The sequence below is a fragment of the Panthera onca genome, chromosome D1 (genome assembly GCF_046562875.1).
Source record: "Panthera onca isolate mPanOnc1 chromosome D1, mPanOnc1 haplotype 2, whole genome shotgun sequence".
In the NCBI taxonomy this organism is placed as follows: domain Eukaryota; kingdom Metazoa; phylum Chordata; class Mammalia; order Carnivora; family Felidae; genus Panthera; species Panthera onca.
In genome coordinates, this window is record NC_138348.1 from 12,118,741 (window position 1) to 12,127,055 (window position 8,315).

General features: G+C 38.7%; 1 pseudogene; it reads right to left on the reverse strand.

Moving 5' to 3' along the window:
- Positions 1–1,468: 1,468 nt before the first annotated feature.
- Positions 1,469–2,215, reverse strand: LOC132662231 (olfactory receptor 5B2-like; annotated as a pseudogene).
- Between the last annotated feature and the right edge of the window lie 6,100 nt (positions 2,216–8,315).

Sequence of the window (8,315 nt, forward strand, 5' to 3'; positions counted from 1 at the left end):
CTGGCAATACGTCATAGTGATATGAAGTTGGTGGATGACTTTGAGTGGTTTTGGTTGGATGGTGGGGTGACAAATCTCATAACGGTGTACTCTACAATCTAGTCCATGATTTTTCTTTGCTTTACATAGTTTCTAAGTATTGTCCCAACCTGTATGATGGAGTAAATGCATATTGTCTTTTCCCAGAACAGCTAGACAGATAGGCCTTTGACCTCTCAAATTTGAGAAGACAGAAGATGGACAGAGCTTAACAAGATGGTGGGAAGCCAAGGTTTTAGGAGAGAGTTGACTGGGAGATGTTTGACAGTAGATGATGCTTTATGAACCGACTTCAGCTCAGGTCATGATCTCACAGTCTGTGAGTTCAAGCCCCCTGTCGGGCTCTGTGCTGACAGCTCAGAGCCTGGAGCCTGCCTCAGATTCTGTGGCTCCCTCTCCCTCTCTGCCCCTCCCCTGCTCATGCTCTGTCTCTCTCTGTCTCAAAAATAAATAAAAACATAAAAAAATTTTTTTTAAGTTACCACACGATCATACTTTTTTGTACCAAACGACTTATTCAAGACATAAATATTAGCACCTTTAGGATATCATATCGCTCTGAAAAAAATATGCCAAGAAAAACCAAATATCTTTATTCAAAAGCTTTTCTTTTTCTTTCCTTTAATGTTTTTCTTCATTTTGGACCTTTAGAATGTTTTTTAAACTAGAGAAATAAAAACATGTTAGACAACAATTTATATTCTGATCCACAATTATTTTACCTTTTAAGTTAAAAACTAGCCATGCTCTAGGTACCTCCTTCAACAGATTTCCTGCTCTTATGTATATGTACACACAGGGGACCCTTACATGCACTTCACGGGTTTGAGCCACGTTTTACGGACACACTTGCATTGGCGTATGGTGGAAAAAATGCGAACATATGAAAAAATCACATATAATTAATAGGGTTCACGGCATGCATGATCATTAAATATTTAATGTCCTCAGGGCTATTCTCATCCAGATATTATACAACTGAAGCAACTGGACATACTATCGTCTTTTTTAGTGACAGTTTTGAAGAGGAAAGTATCACAGCAGTAATTTACAGTGTGGGCTGCAAACTGTGAGTTAATGCTGGGAGAAGATCTGACAGGAGCGGATGACCATAGTATAGAGTGCAGATGTGATTTTGTCTGTGTCCATAGAGTGATTGGACGGTGGGCTGGGAGTACATGAAAGGTGACCATCCCACAGAAGATGGGGATGGTAGGGGCGCCTGGGTGGCTCAGTTGGTTAAGCGACCAGCTCTTGATTTTGACTCAGGTCATGATCTTGTGGTCTGTGGGATCGTGCCCTGTATCAGGCTCTGTGCGGACAGCTTGGAGCCTGTTTGAGATTCTCTCTCTCCCTCTCTCTCTGCCCCTCCCCCACTCATGCGCGCGCACTCTCACTCTCTCTCCTTCTCTCTCAAAATAAATAAACTTTAAAAAAAGAAGACCGAGACTGTAGTGAGATGAGAAGCACAGGTGGATACAGCCTTCAGGTGTCCCTCTGTTGAGGGGATCTTCAGGATAGTGATAAATATGAACAGCTAAGAAATCAAGAAAACCAGGAGAGCAAAAAGGAGGTTGAAGCTTACTACAAAGATAAGAGTCAACTCATCGACGTGTCTATCAGAGCAAGAGAGAGTCATGGCTACAGGAATAGCACAGAAAAAGTGATGGATCAGAGGGCGCACTTACAGACAGAAAATAGAACATGCCTCCAACGTCAAAAGAAGTATTCATAAAACTACAGATGTAGTAGTTATGGCCAGAAAAGCACACACACCTGTTATCAAGGTGGTGATGTAATGGAGGGTTCGTACACTGCTGTATAGGGGTCATAGGCCATTGAGGCCAAGAGGTCATTTTACACAGTAGGAAAGACTGCAAAAAAGAACATCTGGGCAGCACACCCATCACAGAGGACCTTGTCTTCCATAGGAGCCTAGCCATGACCTTGGGAGTGACTGTGGAGGGGTAACAAAAGTCCACCAGAGGCAGGTTACTGAGGAAAAAGTACATGGGAGTGTGGAGACAAGAGTCCAACAGGATCAATATGATCATCCCCAGATCCCAGTCAGAGTGATGAGGTAAACGAGGGTTAACACAAAGAGAGGAACCTGCAGTACTGGGTTATTGGTTAGTCCCAGGTGGATGAAATGAGTCACCTCTGTATTATTCTTCATGGATGTGATTTGAGAATCATGAACTGCTCTGCGGCAACAAGAGATTTACGAACAGAACGATCAACAAAGATAAGTTGCACAGAAATTGAAATGCATAAACATCATTTTATTAGAACTGTAACTTATTTTTGAATATTGTCCATTTCTTAGCATGGGAATGACAATGCAATTTAGTGATAACTTATCCGTACAAGAATAAACTTTTGTACAGGAAGGTTTATCACAGATCATCTTCCCGACTTCTTATTTTTGTATATGAGTACATTGAGTCACAGGAAGTGGTAAAGAGCTGTCCAAGGTCACATGCCAGAAATGGACTGAACTCCCAAATCAGACCTTTTGGGTCCACTAATAACTTCCACTTCAATAGTGTTTATGTGTATTCAATCCTCATTGATTGGTTGTTTTATCCATATATATCACAGGTATTTTGGCAACAAAGAGATTGAGTGTTCAAGTTTACATGGTTATTGACAGAGTCATGTTTAGACACATGCAGAATGGCTCCTCAGCTAAATGTCATCAATGAATTTGAATTTATTTTAATCTCATTCAATATACAGTTAATCATGGTGTCCATTCTTCCAAGCTTAATGCTTGGGGTTGCACAGTAGAGCAATCCACAAATACACGTGTATATATGCAGGGAGATTAATGCAATATTAGAGACACATACAATAAACAAAGGCGAGAGAAGATACAGAATTGGGTGTAAAATATTGGGTTCTGGGCTCATGTGTATACATGCATTCACACAGAACTCCCACTTACCACCTGGGAGACGTTGGCCCTAAACCAAGTTTCCCGAGCCTCATTTTATCCACCAGTAAAGGTGGTATTGGAACCTACCTCTGTGCTCCTGTGAGTGTTAGATGAAATAATCAGGACAAACAGTTCACGCGATATGGGTTCACACGATATCAGCACCATCCTGATGAGTTCTATCCATAATATTACAATTAAGATGGAACAATGGGTATCTGTCGGTTTAGGAAGTTTGGTGGCAACGTGTGGGGCTTCAAAGTGCAAGTGGGTTTTGACAGCTGACAGATTTACTCTGATTTGTATTTTGTCACGCGCTATATCTACTCAGATCTTTTGTTTCTTCCAGTTCTTCTCACTCTGTCCTACGTCTCTCATAGAGGTGGCTTTCTCACCCATTCTGTGTGAGAACACTTACACAGATCTCTTTTGCTTAATTCCTTCCTTTCAATCCACATTTTAGCTTGGGTCAAAAGATTCCTATTTTATCTTAGACTCATTCTTATTGTCATTATTGTCAGCTGTAGCTGGGTCGTAAATACTGAAGATCGAAAACCCATGTCTTGCGGGGTTGACACTAGTCTGTAGATTGTATTTGAGGAAGCTCAATGTTTTAAATCTTTTTGTTTATATTTGAAGTCTTTGGAGGAATATCCACCATCTTCCTCTTGGGCCCTCCACACATTGTCATGTCTGGAGTTTATAATATTTTTGCTTGCAAACCCACAACTCGACAATAGTATAAGCCATAATTTCTTGTTTAGCATTTGTTATGTTTTGTGATGACTGGAATGTTCTTACTGGGCCCATGTAGATAATCCAGTATAAAATTGTTATCTCAAAATCCTTAACTTAGTACATACACAATACTTTTTACTATGTAAAAGAACATAATCCCAAATTCCAGGATGAGGATGTGGACGTACTGGGGAGCATTATTTTGACTGCCACAATGGGGATTAAAATAATATATAACAGGTAAATTGTCTAGAAAGTTAAAGATCGTTGAATCTGAGGGACCTTCACGTATCTCGTGGCCAATTTTCTGATTAAGTATAATGATCAGCAGAAGAGCAGAAAGAGTCATTACCTTGTCCAAGGTCACATATCTGGAATAAATCCATTTCCAAATCAGATTTCCAGGGTATAGCGACAGCCATAACACAGTGCTAAGGTGCTAGTTTATCTCATACATAGAGAGAAATCAGAAAAGACAACAGACAAAAAGGCAGGCAGACAGACACCACAGACAGAAAGATAGAAGATAGATGGATAACGAATGGAAGGAGGAATGAATGGGTGGATGGATAGATATAGTTAGGCAGACAGATATATATCAGAGGGTAGAGGAAGAGAGAGTATGTATACTCACGAGCACACACACACACACACACACACACACACACAAATACCAGTTACAGTTAAGAAAATAGAGAATTCAAGAGGTTGTATGCTTTCCTCTTATTGTACATCTAGCATGGGATCGATTCAGATTCAAACCCATGTCTAACTTATCCCAATATCTATGGCTTTAGTCACCGCACTTGTCAGATTTTCCAGATGAGCAAGTCATGAGAGGGTAGGTTGTGGGAAAGTGATAGTGAAAATGGACTAGGAATCTTGGTAGCTTTGTAAAGATCCTTCTAGAATCTAAAGAAGTATCATTTCACCCTGTTTGGTTAGCTATCCCTTAAAGAACAAGTAAACACATAGTAAACAGGAGGAATTTACCACCTCCTCAATGAGAGTATCATCTATCATCAGGGTACTGTAAGCTCTGACAGTTGGTCTTTCTTTTTTTGTAACGCAAGGGCCTGATTTAGGCTTTGAGGCATCCACTTCAAAGACAGCTATCTCAATAAGCACATTGCCAGCCACTAGATAAAGAGCCAGCCTTCACCACCTCCCTGGCTCCTTGTTTTAAACATCTTGGTTGATTTAGATAAGCTACCAGTTGGAATTGGAAAAATAATTGTATTTTTCTCTTCCCATGCTCTAAATTCCCTCTCTCATAGTTTAAAAGAGTGAACGTGGAGAGGTGCCTAGGTGCCTCAGTCAGTTAAGCATCCGGCTGTTGACTTTGGCTCAGGTTATGATCTCAGGTTCATGGGTTTGAGCCCCACATCGGGCTTTGTGCTGGCAGTGCAGAGTCTGCGAGGGATTCTCCCCCTCCCTCTCTCCCTGCTCCTCTCCTGCTCACATGCTCTGTCTCTGAAAATAAATAAATAAACTTTAAAAAAATTATAGAAGAGTGAGTGAATCCAGGAAACCCAGGTTTCTACCCTCAACCACAATAAAAGCAGAACCCAGGTCTGCTCTCTCATTGTCTGTGACCCTGCTGTGTGGCCCCAGGTGTGCCATGTGATTTCTAGGACTTGTGAGTAATAAACCTTGTTTTTCATAGTTTCCTGAAGGTTACTGCTGAGCACATCTTGCAATCATTTGAAGAACCACAAGGGTCCATCCAGCCACAACATTTGGTTATCAATAGCCTGCAACCAGCACAAAACAATGGATTTTTGCTGTCCTTTTAGGGAAAGCAGCATGACATTTTATACATACTATACTCTCTGCTGACTAAAATCTTTTTGCATTTGAATCCTATACTTAAGCCAATGTTTCAGAAAAATTGTCCAAATAACTAGATACTCATGGAAGAGGTAGCTGCCATGCTGCTTCGGCATCAATTACGGTTTTCAGTAAAAGTATATATTAAATAGAGAAGCCTATCTTGTTCTTGAAAGGGAAGATACGACGATCCTGAACTGTGAATCTGAAATCAAAAATTCAGACCTAGAAGAATGTGTAAACAATTTTGGAGCATATCTCAAGTATCGGTCAAATGTTCCAAGGTACATGGAGAGATGAAGAAGGATCATGAACATGGAGCTAGGAAGCCTAAGTTCAAGTCCTACATCTACCATGGATTTTTCTGTGTTTATAGGAGTCATTTACCTTACCCTGAGCTCAGATTCCTTATTTGTGTATAGATAATGATAAAATTATTTCTCCCACAACTTCACGGAATTTTGTCTGTAAATAGTAAATGGAGATGGGTCTACAAAGACCTTAGTAAGGGTTATCCTTTCAACATAAAATAACATAATTATTATCTTAGGGTGCTTCCCCTGACTGTGGTTGCAGGGTCACTGCCAACACTCAGTTTGGGGAAAGACTGGTGTGTGTACTAAAAAACATTAGCATTCATTTTGCTAAATAGTGACCAAATCAGGGTCCGGTTCCTTTTACAATATTGTCATGTGGAGTCATGATATGATTTCAGATCCTAATTAATGGGAACCAGGAGAAAATTTGTAGGTGTGAAATTCCTAGGGGACAGGCCCGTATGAGGGCAATCACTTCTATCTAGGGAAGAAGCAATTAAACACAACATATAGTTTCTTCTGTTGAGTAACAAATAGTGCATTTGTGGTGATTTTTTTCTTCCCTCAACTTTATTAAGTTGTTATTCAGTACATGAGTAGTGGGTTCAATGCATTTATGTTTTCATATTATTTATACTTGTAATATATTCTAAAAACATTTTCTTTTCTGTCTGCTATGATTATGCTCATTTCACTTTTCTCTTTTCTGTTTTTTTATTTCTGATAGTTAATTTAAGGCTACTGGATTTTTAGAGATTGATAAATAAAATCCTTGTTTTTCCTTCTTGTGCTTACAACAAACTGACAGTATGACACATAGGTCAGAAATATGGAGAGTAAAACGGACTTATTACTAACAACTTAATTCAAAAATTTGATTCTGATCTGTAGGCAGAGAGACCTTTTTTCTAACCTAAATTACTCTTTTCTGGCAACTATTATTGGTGCTCTATCCACATCCCCTTGGCACTCATCATCTATGTTCAGGCCAATCCTTATTATGAAAAAAATCAACATCTCTTAGACTAAAGGCTTTTACTGCAAAAGCATGTTCAGCCTGTGTGGGGAACATTTAATTTTTCTAGTGTCAGTGATCAATAACTGACACAGAAACAGAGTGATAAATACTCGATTCCTCATCTTTCATGTAGTATAACTCTGATGTAAGCTGTTTACAGTCTTCCAGTGGTTTCTAGTAGATCAAGCCTCTTCCACAGGTATCACCTATTGACTAATGAAGGTCTCTTCTTTCATCCATCCTTGACTCACTTTCCTACTACTTTATCAGTGCTTTCTGCTATTAACTCCCAAATAAACTATTTGAACTTAAATCACTGATTGTGGATCTTCTTCTGGGGAAGTTAATCTCATATGCATCTCAAGATTATAGGTATTTCTTACGAATGCTATTGCATTGTCTTTACCACATAAACAGAGCAGGAGAGGACAGAAGGTATCTGTCATGCAGATAAGCCAGTTCAAAAGAGAAAGCAAAAAGAACAAAATATGTTCTATTCCATTTTCCAAATTCCTTAATCAAGATAAATACTGCTGAAATGCTTTCACTATACAACTGCACATATATTTTTGTATATATACCAATGTCTGATTTTGCCATTAAACTCAAATCATAGTTCATCTAGGTATAAAAATCTGGACTCATATTTTTCCCTTGGAGTTTTGAAGCTATTAGTCCACTGTTTGCTAACTTTTGTTTCTTTCTGATGAGAAAATTGATATCAATATTATTATTACTTTGTATGTTTATCTCTCTGGCATCTGAAATGTTTTTCTTGTCCTTGTTTTTCTGCATAATAAAAGAATCAACAAAATGAAAAAGGAGCCTATAGAATGGGACAAACCATTTGCAAACTACATATCTGATAATGAGTTGGTATCCAAAATATATAAAGAACTCATACAACTCAATAGGAAAAAAATATAATTTTCCAATTAAAAGATGGTAAAGGAGCTAGACAACATTTTTCTAAAGAAAACATTAGAATGGTCAGTAGGTACACAAAAGTGTGGTCAACACAACTAATATAAAGAAAATGCAAATAAAAAACTCATTAGATATCACTTCACACCTGTCAGGATGGCTATTACGAAAAAGAAAAGAGATGACAAATATTGATGAGGACCTAAACAAAAAGGGAACACTTGTGCACTATTGCTGGTAATGTATTGGTACAGCCACAGTGGAAAACACTGTGGAAGTTTCTCAAAAAATTAAAAATAAAACTATCACATGATCCAATAATTCCCACTCTGGGTATATACTGAGAGGAAATGGATTCACTGCCTCATAGAGATGTCTGCATCGCCATGCTCACTCAGTATTATTTACAACAGCCAAAAAATGGGGTCATGGAAACAACCTAAGTGTCCTATGATGGATGAATGGATAAAGAAAATGTAGTATATATTTACTCAGTGGAATAGTATTCAGC